Here is a 16326-nt window from a genome sequence, read left to right as displayed (position 1 = left end):
ACTGGATCCGTCAATCACACTCCTTCGTATTTACCCCAACGAGTTGAAAACATGTTCACACAAAAGCTGTACACAAACGTTTACAGCAGCTTTGCTCATCACTGCCAAACTTGAGAGCGATCAAGATGCCCTTCGGGAGGTGAATGGACAAGCTGTGGTGCATACACACAGTGACAAATTATTCAGCAAGAGAGAGTAGGGAGCTATGGAGCTAGGAAGCCATGAAAGACACAGAGGAAAGTTGAATGCATGCTGTAAGTGAAAGAAGCTGATCTGAAAAGGCTGTCCACGTGAGATTTCAACTGCATGACGTTATGGAAGAGCTAAAACTACGAAGAATGTAAAAAAAAATTAGCAGTGGCCAAAGGTTCGAGGGGAAGAGGTGGAGTGCAGGGGATTGCTGGGGCAGTGAAATTACTCTGTGTGGTGCTGGATGGTGGATGTCTGTCGTTACGCACCTGCCAAATCTCATAGAATGTAAACACACGGGGCGAACCCAACCAAGGCACTAGACTAACGACGATGTTAACAACTGGTGACAGGGTGAGGGGTACATAGGGACGCTCTGTGCTCTGCTCAATTTTGCTCTACGCCTAAAACTGCTTGAAAATATAAAGTCCATTCATTTTTACACACGTTAAATGGTTAGGAAATACATCAATACTACAATAAATATGGCACTACGTGAAAAAGACTTGCGATTGGCATGAAGAAGTGGGTGTTGGAAGCTTATGAGTTAGTGGGAAGTGGTGAAAGGAGGGGTCTCTGAAGTCAGAGGCGAACCGTGACTCTGGATGTGGTGCTGCGGCTCACGACGCGTGCACTGACCGCACGTGCAGCTGGACACTATCCCGGGTGTGCGTCTGTGTGTTCCTACGCAGCCCCGCTCGTCGGGGAGGTGGGGGGCAGTATTCTGCATTCACCTGGTGTTTCTAGTGGATGAAACTGCACATGAGCCAACGTGAAATCTACATCACGCTCAGACGATTCCCTAATACATCAATCATTTCGGAACAAGTCTGAGTGTTCAAAACAAGCATCGAAGCAGAGCAGACCATAAATAAAGGCAGAACAGAGCGTCTAAGCGCTCATCACTAGCTTCAACCTTGCAGAATTGGGATGAGAACTGCTCAACACAGAGAGGAATTTTCTTCACTTGGCAAAGGTTATTGCCGAAAGCCGCTGTGCGTGATGGAGAAAGTTAAGATGGGTTTGCTTCAAGACAGAAAACCAGACAAGGATGTGTGTGATGTCTGCTGCTCGTGGCTGGAGGTCTCGCTTATAACTGTAAGTGAAGCAAAAGAAAGAAAAGGCGTTGATTATAGGAGAAAAAGAAGTCGCAATTTAGAAATATCCTAATCGTCTACCAAGGAAAAAAACACAGCACAAAAACATCGAACTATTAGAATTATTAAGAGAGTTCAGATAGATGCTTTAAAGTATTTTAAAAATTACACCAGCAGTAAGAATCTCCTAGAAGGCTGCGTTCGTAATAGCAAAACAAGCTCAACAACAAAGCCCTTAAAATATCTAGAAAGTAACAAAGAATTAACTCATAATTAATGACCTCAATGGAGAACAGTTTGAGTCTCTATAAAGGAAACACAGAAAATCATATGAATAATTAGAGAAAGAGTCCACGCTCTCAGGGGCTCTCAGACAGGATAACTTAAAGATGTTCATTATCTCCCCACTGCTCTATAAATTTAATGCAAGCCTGATAAAAATTTCGTTAGAATTTTTGAGGAACGTGACAAACTAACTCTACCATATAATGGAAAGAAGCAAAGGACCATAAATAGATAAGTCGACTTCAAAAAACAAAAGCATCTTCAAACATGGAACAAATTGGCATGTTCAAAACAACAGCAACAATAGAGTTTAGAGCGAGAACGGCCAAAGGAATGCGCCAGTGAAACCTCCCAGGAAGCTCCGTCGTGCACACACATAGGAAGTGTCATCTCTGGTAAAGATGGCGCCAGAGGGAAGGGCCAGGAGCACTGGGGCCGCTGGACCACCGTGTGGGGAAAAGGAGCCGGGTCCCCGTCAACATGCACAGAAGTGGGCTTCACGTGACTTATACATGAATAGAAATATATAAAATTAAAAGTCCGTACTGTAAGAGAGATGAGGGCAGTGAGTGGCTTTAGCAGCAGCACAAGGCAGAAGCCATAAACCCGCAGTTAGCTGACAGACTGTGGGAATATATTTGCAATATTTACATCCAACAAAGGATAATATATTCAAAATATAAAAGGAGCTCTTGCAAATCAACAAGAAAAAGACAGAAACCCAAACGGAAATACTGTAATTAGAGAAAGGCAAATTGAAATGATGACTTAAAGGAAATGAGAAAGTTGGAACGCCCTGGGTTTGGTGGGATGCGGGATGCAGGGAGTCTCATGCTGCTGGCGGAGGGGATGCTGGTGAGCACATTCTGAAAAAGTCACTGAGTTGCATTTAATTAAAATAAATGCAGGTCTTCCCTAAGGCCCAGCAACCTTTTCCTGCATAGGCATCCCCCCAGATCCTGACACAGTTTACAACACTAGATTGTTCTGTGGTACCGACTGTAGAAGTGGACGCTTGAAGGCAGTCCAGGTGTTCATCACTGGGGTAACTGGTAGAATGTGGCAGATGCGCGTCATGGACTACACAGAGAGAAAACACACACAGCAACACAGGTCTCAACAACGTGACGATCAGGGGCTTCTGCTTTTGCTGATGGCGGTCTACAATTTAAAAAATGCGCTAGTGGAGAATAGTTAGAAAAACTAGACAAAATACAAAATACATGCACTTCAAGACACGACACGGCTACTAAGATGTAAAGAACAGCCGGGTTAGGACACGGAGCGTGTTCCACGTGTGCAGGGCTGCCTTGCCTGGGAGCGGAGGTGCCCGTCCCTGATGAAACAGAGGTATGGCTGAAAGGCTGAATAACACTTGTAACAACTTCAAGGGGCTGGGGAGAGAGGAAGGGGTGAGAGTGGAAGTCTCGCTTTGTGGCGGGACTCCACATGGCTGCAAGCTAAGAGCGTGGGCGAATTCTACACGGAGAGTTTTACATGGAGAGGCCCCTGCAGGACATGGCTCAACTCTAAATAATTAGAAATTGGGCTGAAGTAACCTTAATTGCTAGTTCTCGGAGTTCTTTGGCAGAAGCAAATATAAATCCTCTCTGGAGAAAGACAATACCATCCTAAGCCAGAAATTATTGTCACAAAGTCTTCTGCAAATACTCTGTTCGTAACTAAATAAAATATAACCAGGCACATGGAGGAGAGGCAACGCCTACAACAGGAGTAACTCCAATAGCTGCAGATCCTCAAGACGTCCAGATGATGGTGTCGCTCGCCACAGACCGTGACACTAATACACTTGTGGGCTCACGGAGGCGGAAGGCGAGGTTGACTATCTCAGTGGAGAAGTAAAAACTCCAGGAAAGAAACAAACGGAAGCTCAAGAGCCAAAATATTCACTGACTGAATTAAACTCAATGAATATGTTTAACAACATACTAGGTACAGCTGAATAAAGAAGAGAGGTCAGACAGAAAGACACAAACCGCAGCAAGCACAGAGGAGGCGGCGGGCGATGCTGCACGTTCACTCACATAGAAGCTTCCGTGTAATTACAGTCCCAAAAGATGAGACGGGGGATGCTGGAAGCAATATTTGAAGACAATGGCTGAGAATTTTCCAAAATAAGTGACAGACATCAAGCCACTAATCTGAAAATCCCTGTGAACCATAAGCTGAGTAAAATTTAAAATGTCCACATCTGGGCACAGATAACACGCTGTGTGGGGTCCGAGAAGGAATCAGGCTGACTCTGAAGTCCAGAAGTTAGAACAGCTGATGTTTCGACAGAATCAGTGGAAACCAGAACACAAGGTAGTGACATCTATCAAGAGTCCACTTCTATACCCAACACTGAAGGAATCAAGGTAAGACAAAAGGCATTTTCAGATAAGAAGAAAACAAAAATAAAAACGGAAAGAATCCGTCTCTAGAAGACATACTTTAAGGAAAACACTAGGCTTGTGTATCCTGGCAGAAAGAGAAGGATCCCAGGCAGGACGTGGAGATTCGGGGGGAAATGAAGAGCAATGAAAATGCAATATATGGGAAACCTACATGAACATGGACTTTACAAAACAACAACATCTTACTGGGTTAAACAATACACGGGGAAAAATGGCCAGGAGCGGTGGCTCACGCCTGTAATTCCAGCACGTTGGGAGGCCGAGGCGGGTGGATCACACGGTCAGGAGTTCAAGACCAGCCTGGCCAACATGGTGAAACCCCATCTCTACCAAAAAAAATACAAAAGTCAGCCTGGCATTATGGTGGGCACCTGTAATCCCAGCTACAGGGAGACTGAGGCAGAGAACTGCTTGAACCCGGGGGGGGGGAGGTTGCAGTGAGATGAGATCGCGCCACTGCACTCCAGCCGGGGTGACAGAGAGAGACTCTGTCTCAAAAAAAAAAAAAAAAAAGAGGAAAAAAATACACAGGGAATTAAATCTATTAAAAGTCTTGATTTATATTTGGCTTTTATGAGTGGTCTGCCCACATGATTTAATTTCTACGATATACACTAAAATAAGAATAAGAGTATGTATCTTTCAAGCTAACAAAAGACTTAAAAATGGAAAAATATAAAATGGCCAAACCAGGAAAAGCAAAAAGGAGTTAAAAGGCAATTCAAAATACCTGGGACAAATGTAAAGATTATTAACATGGAAGATTTAAACCAAATATATTACTAATTGTGTTGCACATAAATGAAATAAATATTCCAATTAAAAGGCAACGTTATTATCCTGGATTAAAACATTCACTTACTTGCTGTTTATGAGACATATCTAAAGCCACAGAAAGTTTAAAAATAAAAGAACAGGCTGAGCGTGGTGGCTCACACCTGTAATCCCAGCACTTTGGGAGCCAGAGGCAGGTAGATCACCTGAGGTCAGAAGTTCAACACCAGCCTGGCCAACATGGCGAAACACCATCTCTACTAAAAATACAAAAATTAGCCAGGTGTGGTGGTTTGCACCTACAGTCCCATCTAATCAGGGGGTTGAGATACGAGTACTGCTTGAACCCGGGAGGCGGAGGCTGCACTGAGCCGAGATCGCACCACTGCATTCCAGCCTGGGTGACAGAGTGAGACTCCATCTCAAAATAAATAAATACATACATACATACATAATAAATAAATAAAAGAACAAAAAAAGGTGTGTCATACAGACTCTAGTCAAAAGAAACCTAGAATAAATGGATTTGTATTAAGGTAGACCTTAAGGCAGAATGCATTACCAGAGAAAAAGAAAAACATTTAATAATGATAAAGGCTAATGCACAAGAAAGGTAACAAAATCTAAATTTGTATGCTTCTATTAAGACAGCCTCTAAATATATAAAGCAAATAGAATTAAAAATCCTCCTGGAAGATTTAGCCGTACCTTCCTCAGCAACTGTGAAAACAAGCAAACACAGAGGCTTGACCTGAATGAAATCTGCATCCAACCAGAAGAAAACACTGTGAAAGTCAATCAGGTCTCAAAAGGTTTCAAAGGGTTGAAATCATACAGAATTTTTCTACTTCCTAATACGAATAAGCCACAAAATTTTTAAAAAGTTGATTAGAACATCTGTGTACATTTAGAAATCAATACACATCTCAATAACTCATGGGTCGAAAAAGAAATTTCAACTAAAATGAGAAAATATTCAAACTGAGTGATAATTAAAATAATTTAAAAACTGTTAGAATGCAACTCAAACTGCTTGGAGGAAAATATATAGTCGCTTTTACTGGAAAAGAGGGAGGCCTCGATGGATGTTTTTGTTTTGTTTCGTTTTGTTTCTGAGACAGTCTCGCTCTGTCGCCCAGACCGCAGTGCACGGGCGCTATCTCGGCTCACCGCAACCTCTGCCTCCAGGGTTCAAGCACTTCTCCTGCCTCAGCCTCCCAAGCAGCTGGGATGACAGACGTGCACCACCACGTCTGGCTAATTTTCGTATTTTTAGTAGAGACAGGATTTTGCCATGTTGGCCTGGCTGGTCTCAAACTCCTTGGCTTCATGCGATCTGCCCACTTCAGCCTCCCAAAGTGCTGGGATTACAGGCATGAACTACTGCACCTGGCTGATACAGGTATTTTAACCTCAGTCTTGAATAATACTTTATTCAGATAAATAATTCTTAATACTTTAAAGTTATTCCATCTCTTCTGGCTTGCAATGGTACTGCTGGTAACCAGGTTTTCAGTCTAGAGTCACTCTTTCGTGGTTCCTCTGCCCCGACCCCACATGTCTCTCGTTGCTTGAACTGTCGTCTGCTTGGTCTTTGGAGCCCCGCACCATCGTGAATGGCACATCGTTATTGCTGAATTAAGTCATATCTTTCATCCATTTTGGAAAATCTGTATCCACTCGTTTTTCAAATATTGTCTTAGTCTATTTTCTCCTTTTTGAACACCTGCTAGATGTATAACTGTTTCTCAAATGCCTTATGTTACTAAATAGGAACCAAATTTTAGATTATTTCCCAATTTGTAAAATTTCTCAATTTGTAAATTTCCCAATTTGCAGACTGTGTGAGTTGATGTAAATTTGAACCCTATATCCATGTGGGGTACATGACTAAGATTTCCAGTTCTCAAGGGGAGAATTTTTACTTTACCCAAAATTCAGAGATAGTAAGAATTAAGGGGAATAAAATAACCCACTCTCCCACTGAGCTCTCAGAGGGTCTCAGGCTTGAGTAAGGTCTGTAGCTCAATTGGTAAGCCTTGCATGGGCCCCAATCTGTTCCCAAGTGGGTAATGACTCCAGCTGCCGTGCTTCCCAGGCTGCATATCCATTTCCTCCCTACCAGCTGCAAAATCAGACTACATGATCCTCAACTCTCCTCTTCAGGATATCCCCCTTTGATTCCTATGAGTTCAGCTGTGCATTTAAGGTAACTTTTGCTGTTCTTTATCCAGCATAACTAGGGTTTTATAGCAGGAGAGTTTTTAAAGTCATCTTAGCTCACCATCTTGCAGAACTGGAAGCTGTAATTTAATCTTTCTCTGCACAAAATGCTGGCTGAACTGCACCTTCTAGAGCTCTAAAACTCACCAAGAAACTAATAATAAAAAATAAAATCTCTGTTTTAACAGACAAGCCGTAGAATCGTGCTCTGTTAAGTGTCAGACTGGTGAAGTTTTCAATTCTTTTTTCTTTTCCACCAGTACACAAAACACTTCTATGAACAAATCCTTTAACACATCTCTTCAAACCGTTTATAAGACATATTTTCCCCTCAGCTACAGAGATTTAAAAAGAGAAATGGTTGTTTTAAACCCTGCCCTGCCATTGCTGGGCAGCCCTGGGCCCCTCAAAGAGCAAACTCCTGGGCCTCAGCTTTGACCCTGTCCTCCTTCCCCACCCCGCACCCCCAACACAAACACACACACTCACACACACACTCTCACACACACTCTCTCTCACACACACACTCACACACACACTCACACACTCTCACAGATACTTTCACACCCACTCACACACACACTCTCACACACACTCACACACAGACACTCACACACTCGCACGCACACACTCTCACACACTCACACACACTCACTCACACACTCATCCATACACTTTCACACACATACTCTCACACACTCACACACTCACACACACTCTCACACTCTCACTCTCACACACACTCACACACACACTCACACACTCTCACACACACAGTCACACACACACTCTCACACACTCTTTCCAGATCTTCATGCAAACATCGTCGTTATCTCTGAAAATCGTCCAGGCTGCCTCTGTGCCCCTAGGTTGGTCTGGGAAGTCCCTGAATCTCAGGGCTGCCTAATAAACTTGGGTCTCTGCCATTTCCATCTGTCTCATTGATGCACTTACCCTGGGATGGAAGGAAGAAAGGAGGAGGTGTCCCCGGGAGGACTGAGGCCACCTCCCTGAGCCGTTTTGCCTCCGGAAAGGAAGGAAAGCCATCTGAGTCAAGAAAGGGCCAGGGGTCCTCTGCCAGTTTCCTTCGGGACCCACTTAGGGTATGATCTAGCTTGGCGTTTCCAAAATGGGTTCTATTTAAGCTTCAGAGTGGAGGGAAAGGACAGTCTCCAGGGAACCGGGATGTGATGGAATCAGAGCTGCAGAACAATGAAGAACTCTCAGCTGGAGGAGACATCGACCGCTGGATTACTGCACTTTTTTGAGTTTCACGTGTTTGTTTTGGGAGAGGGAGATGAGTCGTGGAGTGATTAATGTAGAGGTCTGCACGCCCTTCACTTCCCTCTTCCAAACTCGCTGACTGCATAGTGCTGAACCTGTCATTCAAGGTGCTCTCAGGCCAGCCAGAGCCGACCTTGCTCTGTGCCTCCCCAACAAGGCCTGCGCTCCACATTCTGCCATCTGTATGGCTCCCTGCTCCTCTGGCTTTGATGCTCTGACCCTGGCCTCAGAGTCTCATTCCACACATATGTGAGGCCCTGCAGCTTTCCCAGGCTGCATCTCCAGCTCCATGCGCAAGCACGGTGGGTATATAACGCCCTCATTTCCGGGCAACTGCCGCCCTTTACAAACCGCACTGCAGAAGCTACAATATTCGAGAGTGTTTGCGAGAAGTGAAATATAAAGAATTCTGTCACTAAATAACCGAGGGTAGGTGATCACCATTCATAAAACCACTCTTGACTTCCTTACTCCATTAATATTTAGGGCCAAAATCTTCCGCTCAACCAGTAATCCAAATTCGGCCCTCCAGGCAGATTCAGGAGCACTGCAGGGGGCACAGGGTCCCAGAGCAATGCCGGGTCCGTAAAGCACACTCTTGTTCAGAGGGCCCAGGACCAGCCCCCTCCGCTGGGAACCGCAGTTCTGGGGTCAGGACCAAGCGCGCTCACAGCCAGGTGGCGCAATCCGTCCCGCCCTCGGCCTCTTCCATCCTCCCGGCTTTACAGAGGCTAGCAGCTGCGGTAGGGAAGGCCAGACGTGTGGAACACGGCACATCGGGCACCAAATTCTCGTCTCGCCTTAATCACTCAGTTTCCCAGTTGACGACGCGCCCTGGTATGGGGGCTGACAAGGTCCCGGCTGTAACAGGTGGCCCACCGGCAGACGTGGATCAGAGAGACAGGTAGGGGGAATCGGGAGAAACGAGAAAAAAAGAAAAGGAACAGCAGGGCGAAGCCACGGGAAGGAAGAGACCAGGAGCTGGAAATGACAGGCAGAAGGCGAGGGAGGAGAAGGAAAGGCAGGAAGGACGAGGGGCGCAAGGGCACTGACCGGGCGCGCGGGGGGGCGCGGGGGACGCGGCGGGGCGCCCTTACCGGCGGTGGCCGAGCGCAGGCTCTCCAGGCTCCAGGAGCGGGACAGGGCGCCGCGCATGCCCCCGCGGCCGCCGCACACCACGCCGCTGCTGTCCGAGTCGGAGCCCGGGGACGGCCCGGCGCTGCTGCTGCTGCTGCTGGTGCCGAGGTCGCCGCTCGTCTGGCCGCTCGACTCGCTGGGGCATTGCTGCGCCCGCTTGCAGGCGGGCCCGAGCTCCAGCCACAGGCTCGGGGGAGGCTGGGCCGGGGGCGGCGGCGCGGCGGCCGCGGGGCTGCCGGGCGACTGGGCGCGCGAGCCGGGGCCGGGGTGGCCGTCGGAGGGCGAGGGGCGTGCGGGCGGCCGAGCGGCGTCCTCGGCCCCATCCCCGTCGCCGCGCGGTCGCCGCTCCGGGCCGGCTGACATCATGGGGCTCCGTTAAGGAGGCTCTCGGCCGGTCCCCCGCTCGGGCTCTGGGGCCGCGGCGGCGGGGACCCTCGGCAGGCTCGGGGCGCGCGTGCTTAGGGCCAGGCCAGGCGCCCTCCGGGCAGGGCGCGACGCGTCAGCTCGCTGCCCACTCCCGGCCGCCCGGCGGGCGCTGAGCCGCGGCGGCGACCCGGCTGCGGGTCGCGGGCCCGGTCGGCACGCGCTCACGCACGCGCGCACGCAGGCCTGGAGCGGCGGCGGCGGCGGGCGCGGGCGCGGGCGCGGGCGCGGGACTCCGGGTGGCCCTGGGTGCGTCCGCACGCGAGTGTCAGGACAGGGCCATCCTTAGGAGGTGACGCCCAGGCTCGCCGCGGCCGCGGTGGTGAGTGAGGCCGGCGGGCGCCCACTTTTCCTCGGGAAGGATTCCACCTCGCACCGCAGGCGGCGCGGCCCACGCCATCCAGGGCGAGGACGCAAGCAGGTGGCCCCGCTCGGTCCCCGGGGCAGAGACCCGGCTGGCAGGCGTGCGCGCCGGACGCGGGGCGCGCGCTCGGCCGGGACACGCCCCTCGTCTCCGCTCAGCCAGGCGCACCGTGAGCGGGGACCACCGGGCGCCTGCGACCCTCCGGACAGTACGGGCAGGAGCGCGGCCCGCCCGGGGCGCACACTGTGGTGAATGAGGGGGCGTGTGAAGTAGAGTCCTAGTCCGTGCCAAATGATTGTAGAAAGCGTGTGCAAGAGTTCAGTGGCCGGACGTTAGAGTGCAAGAGTTCAGACACGAAGATGGGGGCCACGAGGCACACAGCAAGGAGCCAGGACTTAGAGTTATTTTTTCGGTGTGTGTGTGTGTGAGGGAGTTGTGGATAGGGAAGGGCATTAACTATTTCATCTGCCCCTCCCAGTCACTCATGGGTTCTGATAGGTTCTTGGAGTCCACCCAGAGGGCAAGAAACCTGGGTAGCTCCACACAGGTGACAAAAAGTCAGGATATGAAATGCAAATGCAAATTCCAGGAAGTGAAGAACTGTGGGAGACTTGGTCTCCCTTTGGGGGTTGAGGGGCAGTCGTGACAGAGGCTAATGAGGGCTGCTGACGGCCTTCCCCTGACCCCCACCATATACACAGCATCATTATTCCCCCAAAGCCCTTGGGGGCTGCTTCTAGTGTAAGCGGCAGAAGTAGTGAGAGGGAGAGGATGAAATGAGAGGCGCATGCGTTGCTCCAGCACACCAGCTAGTATAGGGTGGGTGCTACAAAGCTGGGCATTTGCTGCCCTTCCCTCCACTGCGGTCCATTTCCTGTGGCCACTTCCACCCTGACGCTGTATGTGCTCCCAGCTCTGTACCGTAAGTGGCCCTGCACCTCCATAGATGCTGCCTCCTCTCCCTGTGAGACCTCCAGTATCTTGTCTACCATGAGTATAAATATAAATATTCAACCTAACAACCCAGGGGCTGGGGCAGTGGGCAACCACAGGCCTCAGTAGACTGGAAGCTGTGTACATGCATAAGGTAATACCCGGTGTTGCTGGGTGTTTAATTGATGGGAATTGGGGGGGTGACTCAGCCAGATCATCACATCAAGGCGCCCTCCTAAGTTCCTCCAGGGAAGTTTGCCGTTCCTGGCCATTGTATACCCAGGACACACCCTTCCAACCTCTGCTTCCTTTTTTTTTTTTTTTTTTTTTTGAGATGGAGTCTTGCTCTGTCACCAGGCTGGAGTGCAGTGGGGTGATCTCGGCTCACTGCAACCTCCGACTCCCTGGTTCAAGCGATTCTCCTGCCTCAGCCTCCCAAGTAGCTGGAATTACAGGCACACACCACCACGCCCCACTAATTTTTGTATTTTTAGTAGAGACGGGGTTTCACCATGTTGGTCAGATCTCCAGATCTGATGTTGGTGGATCACCTGACCTTGTGATCCCCCTGCCTCAGCATCCCAAAGTGCTGGGATTACAGGCATGAGCCACCACACCCGGCCTGCTTCCATTCTTTCTCGTCCTTGGGAAGAGCAGCTCTCCCATTCCTCATCCCTCGTGTAGGCTTCTCTGCATGGGGTCACCATCTGTGTCCTACAGCTGTCCTTTGAAGGCTGCAAGCTCAGCCCTGGTGGGTGGGGAAGGGATGGCCACTGCCAGAGTCCACTACCCCTCCTAGGCCATCAGCAAGTCTTGTGGGGTCTACCTCCAAAATAAATGTCCAAGTTGTCCATTTCTCTCTTACTCCACTGCTACCACCGCCATACCGTGCTTGGCAACAGTCTCATCCACTGAGCAGCCCCAGGGAGCTCTAAATTACACATAAATCACATCTTGCTCCTCTCCTGCATCAGCATCTTCAGAGGCTTCCCTTCACACTTTGTAATACCCGGGAGATGCTGCATGTTCTGCCCGACTGATTTCTCTGCCTCCTCCTGTTCTCTGTCCCATGCTCCCTGCACTTCTGCCACAGCTGCCACTTTGCTGCTCCTCCTTCTCACCTCAGGGCCTGGCACTGACTGCCCCTTTCGCCTGGGATGCTCTTCTCTTGGCTTTTCATGGCTTGGCTCCTCCTTGGTCTTCAGATCTCAGTGAATGTCCCTCATCGGTGAGGCCTCATTGATTCCTTCCCAGCACTTATTCTGTCTGTCAGTGGCTTGCTGCTTCTCCTGTGTCTGCGCCCTGCAGACCAGGTGCACCGTGAGGGCAGAGGGGCCTTACCCACCACTGTGTCCAGGGAGTACAGCACATCTGCTGCCGGCTCCGTGCTGGGTAAGCAGCCATGGAGGAATGGGGGATGGACCCCACGGCCAGCTGGGCAGGAAGGGGAGGATTCTCGTTGTCTGGGTTCGGGACTTTGAGGGGCCTGCGGCGTGCTGCTAAGTGGGGGGTGCCACGCTAGTGCATACAGATGGCCGTGGCCTGAGCAGATGGAGCCTGTGTGAGCCGCTGTATCAGCCAGACAGCTGAATACATGCTTTTACTCAGTCTGTTTCCCTTTTCAGCCTTCCAGAGACCTCAGTAAATGTGGATCAGGTCTCTTGTCCTAGCTGTCCTGTGGGAAAAGGTAGAGTGTCCGCATTTGAGCTCCAGTGTGAAAAGGGGATCCATGTTTCCTAAGACCCTGGCAGTGAGGACAGCTGAAATTAACATTTAGCATCAAAGGTGCTGGGGATCTCTGGAGACAAAGACCGGTGCAGGGAGAGTTAGCTGCCTTCACCAGGAGAAGATTCTGTCCCCATAGGCCCACTTCTGATACTATTAAAAGAGAGAGACGGTCCCTTTACCATCTCATGGTAGGTTTAAAATCATAAATAATCATTTAGGGACATTTACATATATTGTTCATAGACAGTCATGTGTTGCTGAACAAGGATATGTTCTGAGAAGTGTGTTGGTAGGTGATTTTCTCGTGCAAACATCATAGAGTGTGCTTACACAAACCTAAGCGTGCAGCCTACTGCACACCTAGGCTATATGGTGTAGCGTATTGCCCCTGAGCTGCAAACGTGTACAGCATGTCACTGTAGTGGGTACTGTAGGGTGGTATCACCTGCTGAGTGTTCTTGTATCTACACACATCAAAACATAGGAAAGGCACAATAAAAATGTAGCATAAATATTAACATGGTAATGATATACTTGTATAAGGGACTTAATATGAATAGAGCTTGTAGAACTGGAATTTGTTCTGTAATGTGTATAAAGTCTATGCAGTGAACGGTAATGTCCTAGGCCTTCACAGTCACTCACTACCTGATGATTTTTTTAGCTCCATTATAATCTTAGGGGACCATCATGGTATATGTAATCTGTAACTGATCAAAATGCCATTATGTGGCACATGACTGTATTTATGTTGTGTGTATACATACTGTGTGTATGTGTATGCAACGTGTGTGTACGTATAGATGAATTCATAGTGCAGTGTCTTTATCAGAAAGGTCAGCACTGAAGGTTCAGTGTTTTTTGAGGCTGGCTTGATAATGGGAAAGTGGCAAATGAAATTCTATTATTGTACATGTAAAAAGAGAAACAGAACGAGATCAAAGCTTGTCTAAGTCTAAAGACGGGCTTCTGCCCTGTCTCTCCTAACTAACGCTGCATTTCAGTTTCCACAACAGTGCTGGATGGAAAGAAGCCCAAGGCCACAGTGATGTGGGTTCAATCCTGGGTTCAGTTCTGTCTCTTGCTAGTTGTGACCTAAGGCAAATTACTTAATCTTCCTGCATCATTCTCTCCTCACTCACAAACAGGAATACTGACAACTACTTTTGCAGAAACACTGTAAGGATTAAGTGAAATGATGTGTAGATATGCAGCCACACCTAGCAATGTCGGAGATACTAGCTGGTATTTATTAAGCATATATCAGATGTGAGGTATTTTGCATATATTATTTAATTTCTACAACTTTATCTGATAGCTACCATTTTAGCCCCATTTTACCACTGAAGTTAACTGAGGCTCAGAATAATCCAAGATTACACACCCGGGAAGTTGTGGAATTGGTTCCAGTGCTCGCCACGCATGCTCTGAACCATGGTGCAACCATTCATTCCCTTTATCCCCATTTGGCGGATTCCCCAGATGCTTTGTGCTGGAATACCATCATTGTCCTTGGCAAACGACACTGTAAACCTCCTATGTGCAGAACATCATGCTAGCTGCTAGGGGTATAAGAAGGAAGTGTAAGAGGTATATCTAGGCCTGGCATGGTGGCTCATGCCTGTAATCCCAGCACTTTCGGAGGCCAAGGCAGGCAGATCACTTGAGATCAGGAGTTCAAGACCGTCCTGGCCAACATGAAGGAACCCTACCTCTACTAAAAATACAAAAATTAGCCGGGTGTGGTGGCACACGCCTGTAGTCCTAGTTACTCAGGAGGCTGAGGCAGGAGAATCACTTGAACCTGGGAGGCTGGCTGAGAACCAGTGAGCTGAGATCATGCCACTACACTCCAACCTGGGCAACAGAGTAAGACCCCATCTCAAAAAGAAAGAAATGTATCTAGGTGTGCCATGAGCACAGCCATTCAACATCTGCTCTAAGACTCTCATTGAAATGGTCAATACTAGAGAAAGTGAGATTGACTTTTGCAGGATAGTGAGAGGAACTCCACTGACCTGCTCCTCAGTGAAACTGGTGAATACTGTTTTAAAAACAACCATTTAAAACCTCTAGAATGGTCCTGAAGAGTAAACAGCAAATGAAGAAGCATCTATTCAAGGCCAGGGGTGGTACCTCATGCCTGTAATCCCAGCACTTTGGGAGGCCGAGGTGGGCAGACCACTTGAGGTCAGGAGTTCAAGACCAACCTGGCCAACATGGTGAAACCCTCTCTCTACTAAAAATACAAAATTTAGCTGGGTGTGGTGGTGCGCACCTGTAGTCCCAGCTACTCGGGAGGCTGAGGTGGCAGAATTGCTTGAACCAGGGGAGTGAAGGTTCCAGTGAGCTGAGATTGTGTCACTACACTCTAGCCTGAGCGACAGTCTCCAAAAAAAAAAAGAAAGAAAGAAAGAAAAAAGGCCAGGTGCAGTGACTCACACCTGTAATCCCAGCACTTTGGGAGGCCGAGGTGGGCAGACCACTTGAGGTCAGGAGTTTGAGACCAGCCTGGCCAACATGGTGAAACCCCGTCTCTACTAAAAATGCAAAAAAGTAGCCAGGCATGCTGGTGGGCACCTGTAATCTCAGCTACTCAGGAGGCTTTTCAAAAAAAGAAAAGAAAAAGAAATCTATTCAAGAAAATCAATGACAATTCAGTAAGAAAGGTGAGAATCTGTAGAGTTTTAACCAAGATCGTTCCCCTCTTCCCCTTGACAGCTCAGTGAGGCAGAGTCCACTGCAGACTCCAGCCAGCAACACAGGGCTCCTCCCCCAGCCTCTCAGACAGCGATCTTTCTTCCCTGGAAGAGCAGGACAGTGGCATTTCTCATCCTGCCCCTGGCCATCTGTTGCTGAGGCTCAGTCTGGAAACCACCTATTACTGGTGAGAGTGGTAAGCCAGGCTGAGAATACTGAGGCTTGGAGAGCCTTCCCCCTGCTTGTAAGGTGGTGGTTCTGTGGTAGGAGAGGCAAGGTGAGAGGACCTTAAGCTGCTGCTCTTCCTCCCCAAGGGCTCCACAGAGTGTCACTCATAGAGAAGCTTGCCATTGTCCCCACCCCAGAGCTAGGGCTCAAAGATTTTGCCTGGGGGAAGCAGGTTGTAAAACAGTCAGCTCCTGATCTCTTCCTAAAGGAACTGGCCTCCCTTGTAAGCATGGAGAAGCTGAAACCTAACAGTGGAGGTTGCAGTGAAGGGAATGGAGAGGAAATGTGTGGCTCTAATGGAGATATAGCCTGGACTATAACCCCACTGGTTTGTATGAGAGAACAGAGAATAAGGCAGCTGTGAGGAGCCCTTCTAGGATCAGAAGAAATACCAAACGCTGACCTCAGAAAGTGTTCCTTTCTGAGGTGTGCCAGAGTTTGATTGGATTAGCTTGTAAAGCAATTTATGCCCTAGGACGGTATTGAAAATAACAGAACAATCAGCAACCAATGAGTGGAGCTTCACAGTGTGATGTGGTCAGAG

At 48.8% G+C, this 16326-nt stretch overlaps 1 protein-coding gene across 6 annotated transcripts in view; it reads right to left on the bottom strand.

Moving 5' to 3' along the window:
• Positions 1–16326, bottom strand: part of LOC105704789 (rho guanine nucleotide exchange factor 4) — an 89470-nt gene that overhangs the window by 33462 nt on the left and 39682 nt on the right. The window contains exon 1 of one of the 6 annotated variants that reach the window (XM_064382885.1): positions 7940–8367. The exons of the other annotated variants lie outside the window; for them this stretch is intronic. The gene's annotated coding sequence lies outside the window, so the exon portion shown is untranslated. Of the gene's footprint in view, positions 1–7939; positions 8368–16326 lie in introns of those variants that run through there. 6 annotated transcript variants of the gene reach the window in all.

The sequence above is a fragment of the Aotus nancymaae genome, unplaced genomic scaffold (genome assembly GCF_030222135.1).
Source record: "Aotus nancymaae isolate 86718 unplaced genomic scaffold, 86718_ANA_hifiasm-v0.15.2.pri h1tg000029l, whole genome shotgun sequence".
Lineage (NCBI taxonomy): Eukaryota > Metazoa > Chordata > Mammalia > Primates > Aotidae > Aotus > Aotus nancymaae.
This window is presented reverse-complemented; position numbering and strand designations above follow the sequence as displayed.